The following is a 14,691-nucleotide window of genomic DNA, read 5'->3' on the forward strand; positions in this document are numbered from 1 at the left end:
AGCAAGCTTCTGGCTTCAGGATCCCCAGATTGTGTTTTGTTTATTTTTTATTTACTTTTAAAGATTTTATTTATTTATCTGAGAGAGAGAGAAAGATTGAGAGAATAAGTGGGAAGAGGACCAGAGGGAGAAGCAAACTCCCTGCAGAGCAAGGAGCTCAGTGCGGGACTCAGTCCCAGGACCCTGGGATCATGATCTGAGCTGAAGGCAGACGCTTAACCAACTGAACCACCAGGTGCCTTCCCGAGATTGTGTTTTAGAGAATCTGATGGGTGGCAAGACAGGTGGGATGGATATGCCATCCTGGCTTCAGGAAGAAAAGCTGGACATCTGTGGCCTGGGGCCTCACTGTGGATGAAGACTCGTATCTGGGGTGAATGGCAGGGTCATACCAGAAGAGACCAGAATGGAGAGTCGAAGCCAGAGCTCATGTAAGAGTCTTACGTTCTACAATAAGGAGATCCAACACTCTCCTGTAGACAATAGGAAACTATTTAAGATTTTATAAGCAGAGGAGGAGTATGATTCGGGTCAACAAAAATTTATGAAATATTTACTTTGCACTAGGTACAAACAAGGGTATAAAGTAGAGTTAAACATGGTCTCTGCCCTTTAGACAAGTACACAAGATGAAATAAAAAGTAAGTGAAACCCAAGAGTAGAAAGTGTTCTAGAGATCCAGAGGAGATTCTGTCTGCCTGATGGAGGAGATCTGGAAATATTTCATGGAAAAGGAGTATTTCAAAGGGGCCTTAAAAAATGGGTACTTTATGAACATAGAATTCACTAAAGTGGCAACATGAACAATCAATAAACTTGTTTTATGTTTTTTCTTTTCAGTTTTTTTAAAAACATTTTATTTATTTATTTAAAGAGAGAGAGAGCGCACAAGCAGGGGTAGCTGCAGAGGGAGAGGGAGAAGCAGACTTCCCGCTGAGCAAGGAGCCCAATGTGGGGCTTGGTCCCCGGACCCTGGGATCGTGACCTGAGCCGAAGGCAGACGCTTCACCGACTGAGCCACCCAGGCGCCCCTTCTTTTCAATTTTTAAGTAAGCTGTGGGGCTTGAACTCAACCCCAAGATGAAGAGTCACATGCTCTGCTGACTGAGCCAGCCAAGCACCCCAATAACCAATAAACTTGTAATGGGTGCTCAACTTCCCTACTAATCAGGGAAATGCATGTTAAAACCATAAGGAGGGGCGCCTGAGTGGTTCAGTAGTTAAGCATCTGCCTTTGGCTCAGGTCATGATCCCAGGGTCCTGGAATCGAGCCCCGCATCTGGCTCCCTGCTCTGCGGGAAGCCTGCTTCTCCCTCTCCCACTCCCTCTGCTTTGTGTTCCCTCTTTCGCTGTGTCTCTGTCAAATAAATAAATAAAATCTTAAAAAAAAAATACAACAAACCATAATGAAATGTCCTTTCACATCCATTAGATTAGAAACATTTTAAAGTCTGACAAAACTAAGGGTTGACAAGGAAGAATAGTGAAGGAAATTTTTATACATTATTGGTGAGAATGGAAGTTAGTACAACCACTTTGGAGAATACAGTATATTTAGTTAAAGATGCACTTACCCTAGGACCTCAGAATTCCACTTCTAGACGCATATGTATTTCTCTGGAATTCCTACACATGTACACAAGGAGACATATCAAAATGCGCCTTGAAGAAATGAATCTTCCTGTGACAGCAAAACCCAGAAATGACCTAAATGGCTATCACTGGGAAAACAAATAAATCGCAGTGTGATTATATACTGAATATGAAAGCAGGGGAATGAATGAAATACAACTACGTGTGCCGACATGGATGAATCTCACAAGCATGATATTGAAGGGGGGGGGAGTACAGAATATGTACTTCGATACCCATTCATATACAATTTAAACAAGTTCATGCAAACCAATATTATACATTGCTTGGGGATCTATATCAGTACCTCTATGGAGAGGTGCCTGGCTGGCTCAGTTGGGAGAGCATGTGATCTTGGTCTTGGGATCGTGAGTTTGAGTCCCACTTTGGGTATTAAGTTTACTTAATAAAAATATATATATATTAAAAAATCTCTAGGGGCGCCTGGGTGTCTCAGTCGGTTAAGTGTCTGCCTTCCGCTCAGGTCATGATTCCAGGGTCCTGGATTCCAGCCGCGCATCGGGCTCCCTGCTCAGCGGGAAGCCTGTTTCTCTGTCTCCACACTCCCCCTTCTTGTGTTCCTGCTCTCGCTGTGTCTCTCTGTCAAATAAATAAATAAAATCTTTAAAAAAAAAAAAAACCTTCATATGCTAAAGAGGACCGATCTACAAGATACCAGAGGTCTCGCCATTGTCAAGTGAAGGTTGTTTTCCCCTCTAGCAAGGTATTAACATTAAGACAGTGGGGAGATTCCTGGAAGAATGTTACACATGTTCCCACCCAGGAGTGGGGGACGGGGGGAGATTGCAGGGTATCGGCATATGCTTTGTCTTCAGCTAGCCTTGGGCTCCCTCATCAGGCATGATTGATTAAGTCACTGGTCATTCAGGATTGCTTCAACTCCAGCACCCTCCCTCCCCAGGGGTCAGGGGGTGGGACTGAAAATTCCAACTCTCAAACTGGGTGGTTGGCTCCATTGGCAACCAGCCCCCAGCCAGACTTGCATTCCAATAGTCACTTCATTAACATAAGAAAAGACACATTTATCACTCTCTACACTTGGAAATTCCAAAGGTTGGGGAGCTCTGTGCCTGAAATGGGGTAAGACTAAATATATATATATATATATTTTTTTTTTTTAAGATTTTATTTATTTATTTATTTTAGAAAGAATGAGAGCACGTGCAAGCAGGGGGAGGGGCGGAGGGGCAGAGGGGCGGAGGGGCAGGAGAGAATCTCCCTCAGCCTCCTTGCTGAGCACGGAGCCTGTCGTGGGGCTCCATCTCACAACCCTGAGATCGTGACCTGAACCGAAACCAAGAGAAACTTAACCAACTGAGCCACCCAGGCGCCCCTAAATATCTATTTTTTATTATAAATCACAATATCACAGAATGAGAAATGTCAAATTCAGGAGAGTAGAATATGGATTGGGGAAGGGACTGTAATTGAGGAAGTATTCACTGGAACCTTTATGTATATTGGTAACATTCTATCTCCTTTTTTTTTTTAAGTTTATTTATTTATAATCTCTACACCCAACAACCCCGGGATGAAAGGTCACATGCTCCGCCGACTGAGCCAGCCAGGCGCCCCTGAAATTTTATTTCTTAAGCTGTGTGGTAGGTACAGGGTTGTTCTTTGCACTACTCTTTGTATCTTCTTTGTATCTTACATACTGAATTTTTTTAAAAACAGAGTGGGTACTTGTTCAGTAGGAAGACTTGTGGCAGGAAGTTATTCTAGAGAGAAGATGCCAGACTGGAGAGGGCGGGCTGTGTTGGGGAATGAAGTGTCCTTCTGCTTAGCAGAATCAAGAGTATTTGATGTCATAATAGCAGCAACTTCCATTTATATAACATCCTGAACTTTATAAATCACTTTCACATACACCAGCTTATTTAATCATCAACTTGAAAGACAAGTAGTACTATTTTATGATGAGGAAACAGGCTCAGAAAGATTAGGTGATACATTTGTGACTATTTTTGTTAGAGAAAAGTTTAAAAGGATATACAATAAATGGTGGTCATCTCTAGAAGGTGGAATATCAGGTGATTTTACCCATTTTTGTTTGTTTGCTTAATTGTATTTTCTGATTTTTAAAAAAATTTTATTTTATTTAAATTCAATTAATTAACATATAGTATATTATTTGTTTCAGAGGAAGAGTTCAGTGACTCATCAGTTGCTTATAATGCCCAGTGCTCATTACATCACGGGCCCTCCTTAATTCCCATCTCCAATTACCCCATCCCTCCCACTCCCTTCCCTCCAGCAACCCTCAGTTTGTTTCCTAGAGTTAAGAATCTCTTATGGTTTGTCTCCCTCTCTGATTTCATCTTGTTTTATTTTTCCCTCCCTTCCCCTATGATCCTCTGTTTTGTTTCTTAAATTCCACATGAGTGAAATCATCTGATAATTATCTTTCTCTGATTGACTTATTTCACTTAGTATAATACCCTCTAGTTTCATCCATGTCATTGGAAATGGTAAGATTTCATTTTTTTGATGGCTGAGTAATGGTCCATTGTCTGTATATACCACATCTTCTTTATCCATTCAACTGTCAATGGACATCTGCCTTCTTTCCATAGTTTGGTTATTGTGGATATTGCTGCTATAAACATTGGGGTGCACGTACCCCTTCAGATCACTACATTTGTATCTTTGGGGTAAATACCCAGTAGTGCAATTGCTGGGTCGTAGGGTAGCTCTATTTTTAACTTTTTGAGGAACCTCCATACTGTTTTCCAGAGTGGCTGCACCAGCTTGCATTCCCACCAACAGTGTAAGAGGGTTCCCCTTTCTCCTCATCCTCGCCAACATTTGTTATTTCCTGACTGTTAATTTTAGCCATTCTGGCTGGTGTGAGGTGGTATCTCATTGTGGTTTTGATCTGTTTTTCCCTGATGCTGAGTGACGTTGAGCATTTTTTCATGTGTCTGTTGGCATTTGTATGTCTTCTTTGGAGAAATGTCTGTTCATGTCTTCTGCCCATTTCTTGACTGGATTATTTGTTTTTTGGGGTGTTGAGTTTGATAAGTTCTTTATAGATCTTGGATATTAGCCCTTTATCTGATAAGACATTTGCAAATATCTTCTCCCATTCTGTTGGTTGACTTTTGGTTTAGTTTACTGTTTCCTTTGCTGTGCAAAAGCTTTTTATCTTGATGAGGTCCCAATAGTTCATTTTTGCCTTTTTTCCCTTGTCTTTGGAGATGTGTCTAGGAAGAAGTTACTGCGGTCGAGGTCAAAGAGGTTCCTCCTGCCTGTGTTCTCCTCTAGGATTTTGATGGATTCCTGTTTCACTTTGAGGTCTTTCATCCATTTTGAGTCTATTTTTGTGGAGGGTGTAAGAAAATGGTTCAGTTTCATTCTTCTGCATGTGGCTGTCCAATTTTCTCAACACCATTTGTTGAGGAGATTGTCTTTTTTCCAGTGGACATTCTTTCCTGCTTTATCGAAGATGAGTTGACCATAGGGTTAAGGGTCCATTTCTGGGCTCTCTATTCTTTTTTTTTTTTTTTTAAGATTTTATTTTATTTTATTTTATTTGTTTGACAGAGAGAGAGAGAGAGACAGCTAGAGAGGGAACACAAGCAGGGGGAGTGGGAGAGGGAGAAGCAGGCTCCTGGCCGAGCAGGGAGCCCGATGCGGGGCTCGATCCCGGGACCCTGGGATCATCTGGGCTCTCTATTCTGTTCCATTGATCTATGTGCCTGTTTTTGTGCCAGTACCATACTGTCTTGATGATGACAGCTTTGTAATAGAGCTGGAAGTCCGGAATTGTGATGCCGCCAGCTTTGGTTTCCCTTCTTAGTTTCTAATATTTCTAAGATGAAGATGTGTAACTTATGAAGTGCAAAAAAATAGTATAGTAGAGAGAGGAAGGGAAGGGAACATGAAAAATGTAAGTGACTTTCTGCATGCAGATAGTCAAGTTTTTCTTTTTTTTTTTTTTATTAAGTAAACCCCACCCTCAACATGGGGCTCAAACTCACAACACCAAGATGAAGACTCTCATGCTCTCCTGACTGAAACAGCCAACCAGGCACCCCTCAGATAGTCCAAGTTTTTGATCCTGATCCCAAGTCCTAAGTACACAAACGACAAACAACTGAAGAAATACAAGAAAGAAGCTAACATGTGAAAAATAGGCTTAACTTCACTAGCAATCAAAGAAATGCAAATTAAAACAATACTGAGAATCATGTCTATTAAATTAGTAAAACTGTTTCTCAAGGATAAGGGTGTGGTAAAACTGGTAGTCGTTAATTACTGATAGCAGTGTAAATTGGGACAATTTGCTCTGAAAATTATTTGGCAGCAAGTAACCAGAGCTGTAAAAATATTCACACCCTATGGAAATAATCTAAAATGTGGAAACATTTTCTTTTCCCCTGGAGAAAAAAAAGTGTTCATAAGAGCATTTTTTTTTTTTAAAGATTTTATTTATTTATTTGACAGAGAGAGACACAGCGAGAGAGGGAACACAAGCAGGAGGAGTGGGAGAGGGAGAAGCAGGCTTTCTGCTGAGCAGGAAGCCCCATGTGGGGCTCGATCCCAGGACCCCGGGATTGTGACCTGAGCCGAAGGCAGATGCTCAACGACTGAGCCACCCAGGCACCCAAGAGCATTATTAATGTAGCGGGGAATCCTCATTTAGATGGCGGGTCCACATTTGGCTGTTTATAGAAGGGTGGGCCTATAAGCTTTTAAACATTTATTGGCACTAGTTTATACACATAAGGATTTGTATTTTACCTGAAAGAGAAATGAAAAAGTATGAGGTCGTGATTGAGAAAGAATGGTGGGGATTGGCCTGGTGTCTGTTTAGGCCTTGGTTCTTGGGTTATCTTTTTTTCCTTTTTTTTTCCCCCCATACTATACCCTAACTTTATGAGATTTAAGTGGAAAAGCTCAGTCTCTGGAGTAGTGTTCTGTTTTCCTATTTGTTTTTTTTTTTTCCTTCCTTGTGAAATATCTTGTAAATAAAACGTATGTAAGTAATGCATTTAATTTGGAGAATTATGATACAAAGCAAACCTGTGTGCTCAGCACCCAGCTTAAGAAATAGAAACTTAGCATTCTTTTTCCCCATTCCAGTGAACCTCTACTTTGAATTTTGTATTTATAAATCCTTTGCTTTTCATTACAATGCATGTTTATCCCTACTGCTCCAAGCAATATATTGTTTAATTTAGCCTGTTTTTATCTTTATTGTATTTCAACCCTTCTATGTGTATTTTTGTCTTATTTTTTGCATCCAATATTGAGTTTTTGAGGCTCATCATGTTGCTGCATATAAGTGTAGTTTGTTCATTTTCCTTGATGTGTAGTATTCCAGTGTAAATTTACCAAGTTGGTCAGAAGTGGGGGCCACTAAATTGGCATTTTGAACAAGCACACCTGGTGAGACTAAAGCAGGTGGGCCTTGGCTCATGCTTTGAAACATATTCTTAGAGGGTAAGTCCAAGATCCTACTCTTCAGTCCCCCAACACTCTACCTCTATCTTTTAGTTTCTTCTTCTTCTTCTTTTTTTTTTTATTTTTTATTTTTTATTTTTATTTATTTATTCATGAGAGATAGAGAGAGAGAGAGGCAGAGGCAGAGGGAGAAGCAGGCTCCCCGCGGAGCAGGGAGCCCGATGCGGGACTCAATCCCAGGACTCTGGGATCATGACCTGAGCCGAAGGCAGACGCTTAACCGACTGAGCCACCCAGGCGTCCCTCTTCTTTTTTTTTTTTTTTAAAGTAATCTCTACATCCAGCCTGGGGCTTGAAATCATGACCCTGAGATCAAGAGTTGCGTGCTTTACCGACTGAGCCAGCCAGGTGCCCCTCTACCTTTTAATTTCAGATAAACTGCTCTTCCCCTTTTTTCCAAAAATATTTTCCCATCTTTCTTCACCTAGATAATTCTCTTTTTAAAAAAAAATTTTTTGGGGGTCGCCTGGGTGGCTCAGTTGTTAAGCGTCTGCCTTCGGCTCGGGTCATGATCCCAGGGTCCTGGGATGGAGCCCCACATCGGGCTCCCTGCTCAGCGGGAAGCCTGCTTCTCCTTCTCCCACTCTCCCCTGCTTGTGTTCCTTCCTGCTCTTGCTATCTCTCTCTGTCAAATAAATAAATAAAATATTAAAAAAATTTTTTTAAATAGTCTCTATACTTGGGGTGCCTGGCTGGCAGTCATTTGGGCGTCGGACTCTTGATTTCAGCTGAGGTCATGATCTCAGGGTCCTGGGATCGAGCCCTGCTCTCGCTCTCACTTGCTCTCTCTCTCTGAAATAAATGAACAAAACTTAAAAAAAAAAAAGTAATCTCTACACTCAGCGTGGGGCTGGAATTTACAGCCCCAAGGTCAAGAATCACATGCTCCACCTACTGAGCCAGCCAGGCGCCCCTAGATAATTCTTATTCTCAAGTCTCCCCATTAAACTATAAACTCCTCCAAGGTGAAGATTATCATCATTTTCATTGTTGCCATTGACATTTATGGAGCAGATAAAAGCAGGTACTACACATTGAGTTTTCTGTGTGTCATCTCATTGATCCCCACTCAACCCCATGAAAAAGGTACTGGGATTATTCTCATTTTACAGGTAAGGAAATGAGGGTCAGAAAGAGTCAGTAACTTGCTCAACGTTCAAGAGCTCTTACATGTGGGCCTCTTTCACTGTCTAGTGTAGGATTTGGTGTGTAGTAAGCACTCAGTAAATGTTTGTTACACTGAACTGAAGGGAAAAGTCAAGGCAGCCCAATGGAAAACCATCCCTTAGGTCAGATGATAGCAGGGGCAGAGAAGAGGAGCCAGAAACAAGACTTGGCTTGCAGGGCTTTTACAGAGTTAAAATCTGGGTGGTGAAATTGGGGTTGAGAATGAGGAAGAGACAAGGCATTTCTATTTTTTTTTTTTTTTTTTTAAACACTCAGGGGCCAGGGGAGCCTGGGGGCTCTGTCAGTTAAGCGTCTGCCTTTGGCTCAGGTCATGATCCCAGGGTCCTGGGATCGAGCCCCGTGCTGGGTTCCCTGCTCAGCGGGGAGCTTGCTTCTCCCTCTCTCTCTGCCCCTACCACGTGCTCGCTCTCTCTCTCTCAAATAAATAAATCTTAAAAAAATAAATAAATACTCAGGGGCCAGTACTTTTCTTCTATTTAATTTTTATTTATTTATTTATTTATTTATTTTTAAAGATTTTATTTATTTATTTGACAGAGAGAGACACAGCGAGAGAGGGAACACAAGCAGGGGGAGTGGGAGAGGGAGAAGCAGGCTCCCCGCAGAGCAGGGAGCCCGATGCGGGACTCGATCCCAGGACCCTGGGATCATGACCTGAGCCGAAGGCAGTCGCTTAACCAACTGAGCCACCCAGGCGCCCTCTTCTATTTAATTTTTATAAGTTTATTTATTTTTTTACGTAATCTCTACACCTAATGTGGGGCTCGAACCCACAACATCAAGATCAAGAGTTGCACATTGTTTGGACTGAGCCAGCCAGGCGCCCCTCCATTTTTTTTTGAGTTTGGGCGGTTCTGTATTTATGGAAAATTACAAAGAAAGCACGTGGTGCTTTTACAATTTAAAAAGAGAGAAAGCAGGGCAGAGGCAGAGGCTATGTGACTTGGCACCAACAAAATATAGCAAATAAGGGAGAAAGAGAAATCTAAGCCAAAGGCATGCTGGGGGTGGGAAGTCCTATTAAAAGAGCCTAGACATGACAGCCCTGAGAATAGCTACATATGGGTGGAAGTTTCACACACACACACACACACACACACACACACACACACACACACACACACAGAGGAAGGGAAGGAATATAGTAATAGGGTCTAGGAATTATTTTGAGGTATAGAGAAGATTTAATGATCTTGCCTTTTTGTTCTGTTGTCTCCCAGTGCCTGCCATGATGCTCAGTGATGCGAATCGCTTATTGGAGACTTACCATGGGCCAGACATCGTGCTATAAACACTTTATATCATAGATCATCTCAATGCCTTCAGTTTCTCTCTCTGTAATATAACTTACACATAGCCGCCAAATCAAATTTCCTCAGCTACTGATCATGCCTGGCCTCTACTGGACCATCAGCAACATCCCTTGCCCCAGAGAATAATAGGTGAAATCCTTAGTTTGGTAACTAAGAGCTTTCTTGGTGTGACCCTTGCTCACCTGTCCAGCTTCATCTCACACTGTTACTTTTCCAACACAGTAAGTTCCTTGCCTGTATGCATCCATTAATCCATCCAGTGAGTATTTATTGACCACCTATTACACTGTCAGACACTATTTTAGGTGTTGGGAAGAGAATGGTAAACAAGAGAAGGGGTTCCCTCCTATCATGGAGCTTGCCCAAACAAGCAATAAACGAGAAGCTGTCAGACAGGTGTATGGACTTTGATGACAATAAGAGAGGGTAGTGGGATAGTGAGTACGGGGAGAGGAGGACTAACTTAGATGGGGACAGTCAGGGAAAATCTCTGCAAGGAGGTGAGTTTCAGGCTGAAAGCTGGTTGATAAATAGAAACCTAAGCAAAGATGTGGGCAAGGAACATTCTGGGCAGCGGGATCTGTTCGGACCAAGGCTCTACGGTGTGCACAACCTTGGTGTGATCAAGGAATGGAGGGAACGGGAGAAGGAAGGTGATATCAGAGGAGGCTGTTGGCGGGGGGGGGGGGGGGGGGTTAGACCAAGGGAAGCCCTGTAGGTCTGGTTAAAGATTTGGGTTTTTATCTTTTTTTTTTTTTTTCCCCTCATTCTATAAGGATTTATCATTCCCGAATCACAGTGAAAGAAACTTGGGTCACTTACCAATTTTGTTTTCTATTATGCGCCTTAGAGATACCTCACTAAAAACTGGTATCTGACATAACAGAATAACATTTGCAGAATGTAATATTGTCGTGACAGTACTGAGGTTAATTGTTACAGACATATTAAACTCTGTGAGTATTAAATGGTTACATCCTATTTATACAGAATATTGGTCCAATAGTAACAGAGAATAGCAGCTGGAAATTTATCTCATTCCATGTCCAGAGATAAAAGGGTTAACCATTCATTCCATTATTTTCTGTAAGTCAGTCCTTTTTTCATACTGAAACCTGATGGCAATTAAATTCTGATATTCTTCCAAGCTACTGTGTGAACAGGATGCTGAAGGCCATCACTACACAGCATACTGCCACGTAAGGACTCTTCCGTTCACCAGTTCTGGCGCACTTCCAAAATATACCCAACAATCCAGTTTTAGTTCTGTCCAGGAGGCTGGGTGCCAAGGACCGGATATAAGCACCAGGTACATATAAGCAGCAAGATTACAGTCAACAGACTCTGCAAATTGAAAATGGCAGACATAGTGAGGCCGGCAAAGCCCTAGCCACCAGATTTGGGTTTTTATCTTAAAAGCAATGGGAAGCTGCAGGCTTTTAAGCAGATAGCTGATGTGACTAGATTTAGGATTTTAAATGGTTACTTTGGTTTCTATGAGAAGGAATTAGAGCAAAAACAAAATCAGGGAGATCAGTTAGGAGATGAGGGCAGGACTTCAGAAAAGAGGATGGTGGTTGTTTGGAGCTGGAGAGTGGCAGTGGGGACAGAGGTCCGACATAGGTTTGAGAGGAATGAGAGAGAGAGAACTGGTGGGGCGTGGTGAGGAAGTGGATTTTGAAGTGACAGAGAGAGGAAGTGTGGAGCACATGCAATAAGCCAAGGGCCCAGTCGTAGGTTAGAAACAAAGGGGAAATACACAAAGTCAGCTACCTCAACTCTCACCAGTAGCATTTAAATATTCCTACTTGTGGCTCTGTGTGTGTGTGTGTGTGTGTGTGTGTGTGTGTGTGAGTGAGACAGCCACAAAGCAAGACATACATTGCCCCTCCAGAGCTCACATCTTACAGGACAGACACATTTGTAGATACACAACATCAAAAACAAGGTAATGGAAAAAGACTCAGTGTATGACAAGCCAGAGATCTGTGTCTGTTAAACACTGTTAGGAAGTAGGGATAGGAGAGGCTGGAGCCTGGAGCCTGGAGAAGTCTTCAGTTTGCAGGTAATGTGCTAATTACTGGCAGCAATGAGGTATGTGTGTGTGAGGAGGGGGTTGTTTGGTTTTTGTTTTTTTCTGTGTGCTCTTCGCCCAACGTGGGGCTGGAACTCCTGACCCTGAGATCAAGAGTCGCATGCTCTACCAACCGAGCCAGCCAGGCGCCCCCGGCAATGAGGTTTTGCTTCTCTTCCAAGACCTGGAGAGGGCTGAGTGGGAGATGGAGAGGGACCCAGGCCACGCGGGCTGCTTGCTTTTATCCTCCCAGAGCGTGAAGGTGCACATGCAGATGAGCCTGCGCACATCAGATGGTACTGGGGACCGCGAGAGCCCCCGCTGTGTAATGTGCTTACAGCCAGAAGGATCTTTTTCTGATTTAACTGGTAGACTGAAGCCTAGGGTGATCAACTGACCTGTCCAAGGACAGTCGGCTAGTAAACAACTGCATCAAAACCAGAACTGGGGTCTCCTGACCCCTGGTTCTGTGTTGCTTCCACATCCTGCCTCCTAAATGTAGGGTCCCTTACGGACAATGAGCACACACCACACTCCTCGCCGCATTCAGGGTTATGCTGCTTTAATAATGTAGCTTTTACGTCCCTCCAAGTCCCTAATTGGCTCCTCCATTTTTTGTTTTTTTTTTAAGATGTATCCATTTATTTATTTACTTATTTTTTAAGATTTTATTTATTTGACAGAGAGAGACACAGCGAGAGAGGGAACACAAGCAGGGGGAGTGGGAGAGGGAAGAAGCAGGCCTCCCGTGGAGCAGGGAGCCCGATGCGGGGCTCGATCCCAGGACCCTAAGATCATGACCTGAGCCGAAGGCAAACGCCCAACGACTTGAGCCACCCAGGTGCCCCAAGATGTATCCATTTATTTTAGAGAGAGAGCGCTCGAGAGCAAGCAGGGGGAGAGGGAGAATCTAAGCAGACTCCCCACTGAGTATGAGCCCCACGCGGGGCTCAATCCCACAACCCTGAGATCAAGACCTGAGCTGAAGTCAAGAGTCAGATGCTTAAACAGACTGAGCCACCCAGGCCCCCCTAATTGGCTCCTTCTTACGGGATATCCTTCCAAGACATCTTCCATTAACCCAGTGCAAAATTCTCAGAATGTCACTTCTGCGGGATATCATACTCAATTCTGTACTCTCTCATCCTATGTCCTACCCCTGGACAAAACACTCTACCCCTGGGGAGACGGTACCCCTGGATTTCACATAAATTACACCTTACCTCTGCTGGTGAGGCTTTTCCCTTACCTTCTCATCTGATTTTTACAAATTATTGCTGTTGTTTAACATATGGATTGTATTTGATTTAGAACAATACTTAGATAGATAAATGAAGATGGTGTACTCTCATATTATCATAAAAAGGAGGCAGAATCATTCCCTGCTAATAGGGATGCGGCTTCCTCTCCTGTTTCAGGCCAGGATAGTATTGGCAAGTATGAACTGGCAAGTTGGAGTCCATCTCTGACTAAGGAATCATTCGAGTATTTACTGAACTTTTTAGAACACTGTTTTCATGGAACCGGACAAACTCGAGGGGAGTAAGGCAGGAGAAAAACAAAGGAGCACATTAGAAAAGTTGTGAGATTTATGCAGTTATAAATGTCCAGAAATAGTCTCTCATGGGAAGGAGCTCAGAAATCTAGGACATGGAGACTGAAATTCAGGCAGTGATATTTAAAACTGAAGATATTCTAATAAAACAGTTAGTGTGGGGACACCTGGATGGCTCAATTGGTTAAGTGTCCGACTCTTGATTTCGGCTCAGGTCATGATCTCGGGGTCCTGGGATCGAGCCCCACGTCGAGCTCCCCACTCAGTGCGGAATCTGCTTGTCTCCCTCTCCCTCTGCTTGTTCTCTGTCTCTATCTCAAATAAATAAATCTTAAAAAAAAAAAAAGAAAAAAACAGCTAGTGTGCTGTCCCTATATAAATCGTACCTTGGGGAAACCAGAGAGTTGGGAAGAGGGAGTTCTCTTTGTAGAAGTATCCCAGCTAATGAAGAAGGAATCAATTATGGGAATAAAACATCACCATCTGGCAAACCCAAATGAAATAAGGGCTTATCAATGGCTGCTAACATCATGAGACAAAATAACACTATGTACCTCCCAGTAGAAGGACACAAGATCACTATGGAGTGTTCTTGACCTTCAAAATCTGAAACTGTCATGTTTACAGATCCAAATACCAAAATTAGGAAAGAAGAGGAGGGGCACCTGGCTGGCTCAGTTGGTGGAGCGCGTGGCTCTTGATCTTGGGGTTGTGAGTTTGAGCCCCATGTTGGGTGTAGAGATTAAAGAAATAAAATCTTTTAAAAAGCGGGGCGTGCCTGGGTGGCTCAGCCAGATGAGCATCTTCCTTCGGCTTGGGTCATGATCTCAGGGTCCCGGGGTCAGGCTCCCTGCTCAGGGGGGAGTCTGCTTCTCCCTCTCCCTCTGCCCTCTCCCCGCCCCCCCTGCTGCTTGTGCTCTCTCTCTCACACACACACACTCTGTCTCTCTCTCAAATAAATAAATAAAATCTTTAAAAAAAAAGGGTGGGGGAAGCAGAGGATAGAGGAGCACGTTAAAGGACCCCAGAGGATAGAATTGGCCAAACACAGAGCTGGGGGGACGCTACAGGACAACCAGCTTTCTTCAACAAATAAGTTACAAGAAAAAAACAGAGAGGAAGAGGAGAGCAGATCAAGACTTGTAAGGAACATACCAACCAATCGATATGGAGACCTTATTTGGATTTTGATTCAAACAAACTAAAAAACAACGACAAAAGCAAAAAACATAACTAGGGACATGTGAACATTGACTGAAATATTTGATGATACTGTCAATCACTGCTCTTTTTTTTTTTTTCAGGAGAAATAATAGTATTGCAGCTGTGTTTAATAGGAGAGACACCTTTTAAAACAGTAGTTCTCAAAGAGGATGCATCACCATCGCCTGGAGAGCTTATTAAAACACATTGCTGAGTCCCACGCCTAGTTTCTGATT

General features: G+C 42.9%; 1 protein-coding gene and 1 pseudogene across 1 annotated transcript in view; both read right to left on the reverse strand.

The window, feature by feature from the left end:
• WDR73 (WD repeat domain 73) overlaps window positions 1-14,691 on the reverse strand; it is a 147,896-nt gene that overhangs the window by 69,053 nt on the left and 64,152 nt on the right. The gene's annotated exons all lie outside the window — the stretch shown is intronic.
• On the reverse strand, window positions 8,828-12,452 carry LOC145723602 (protein kish-A pseudogene; annotated as a pseudogene).

Source organism: Leptonychotes weddellii, chromosome 9 (assembly GCF_054177405.1).
Source record: "Leptonychotes weddellii isolate Sample4059 chromosome 9, ASM5417740v2, whole genome shotgun sequence".
Lineage (NCBI taxonomy): Eukaryota > Metazoa > Chordata > Mammalia > Carnivora > Phocidae > Leptonychotes > Leptonychotes weddellii.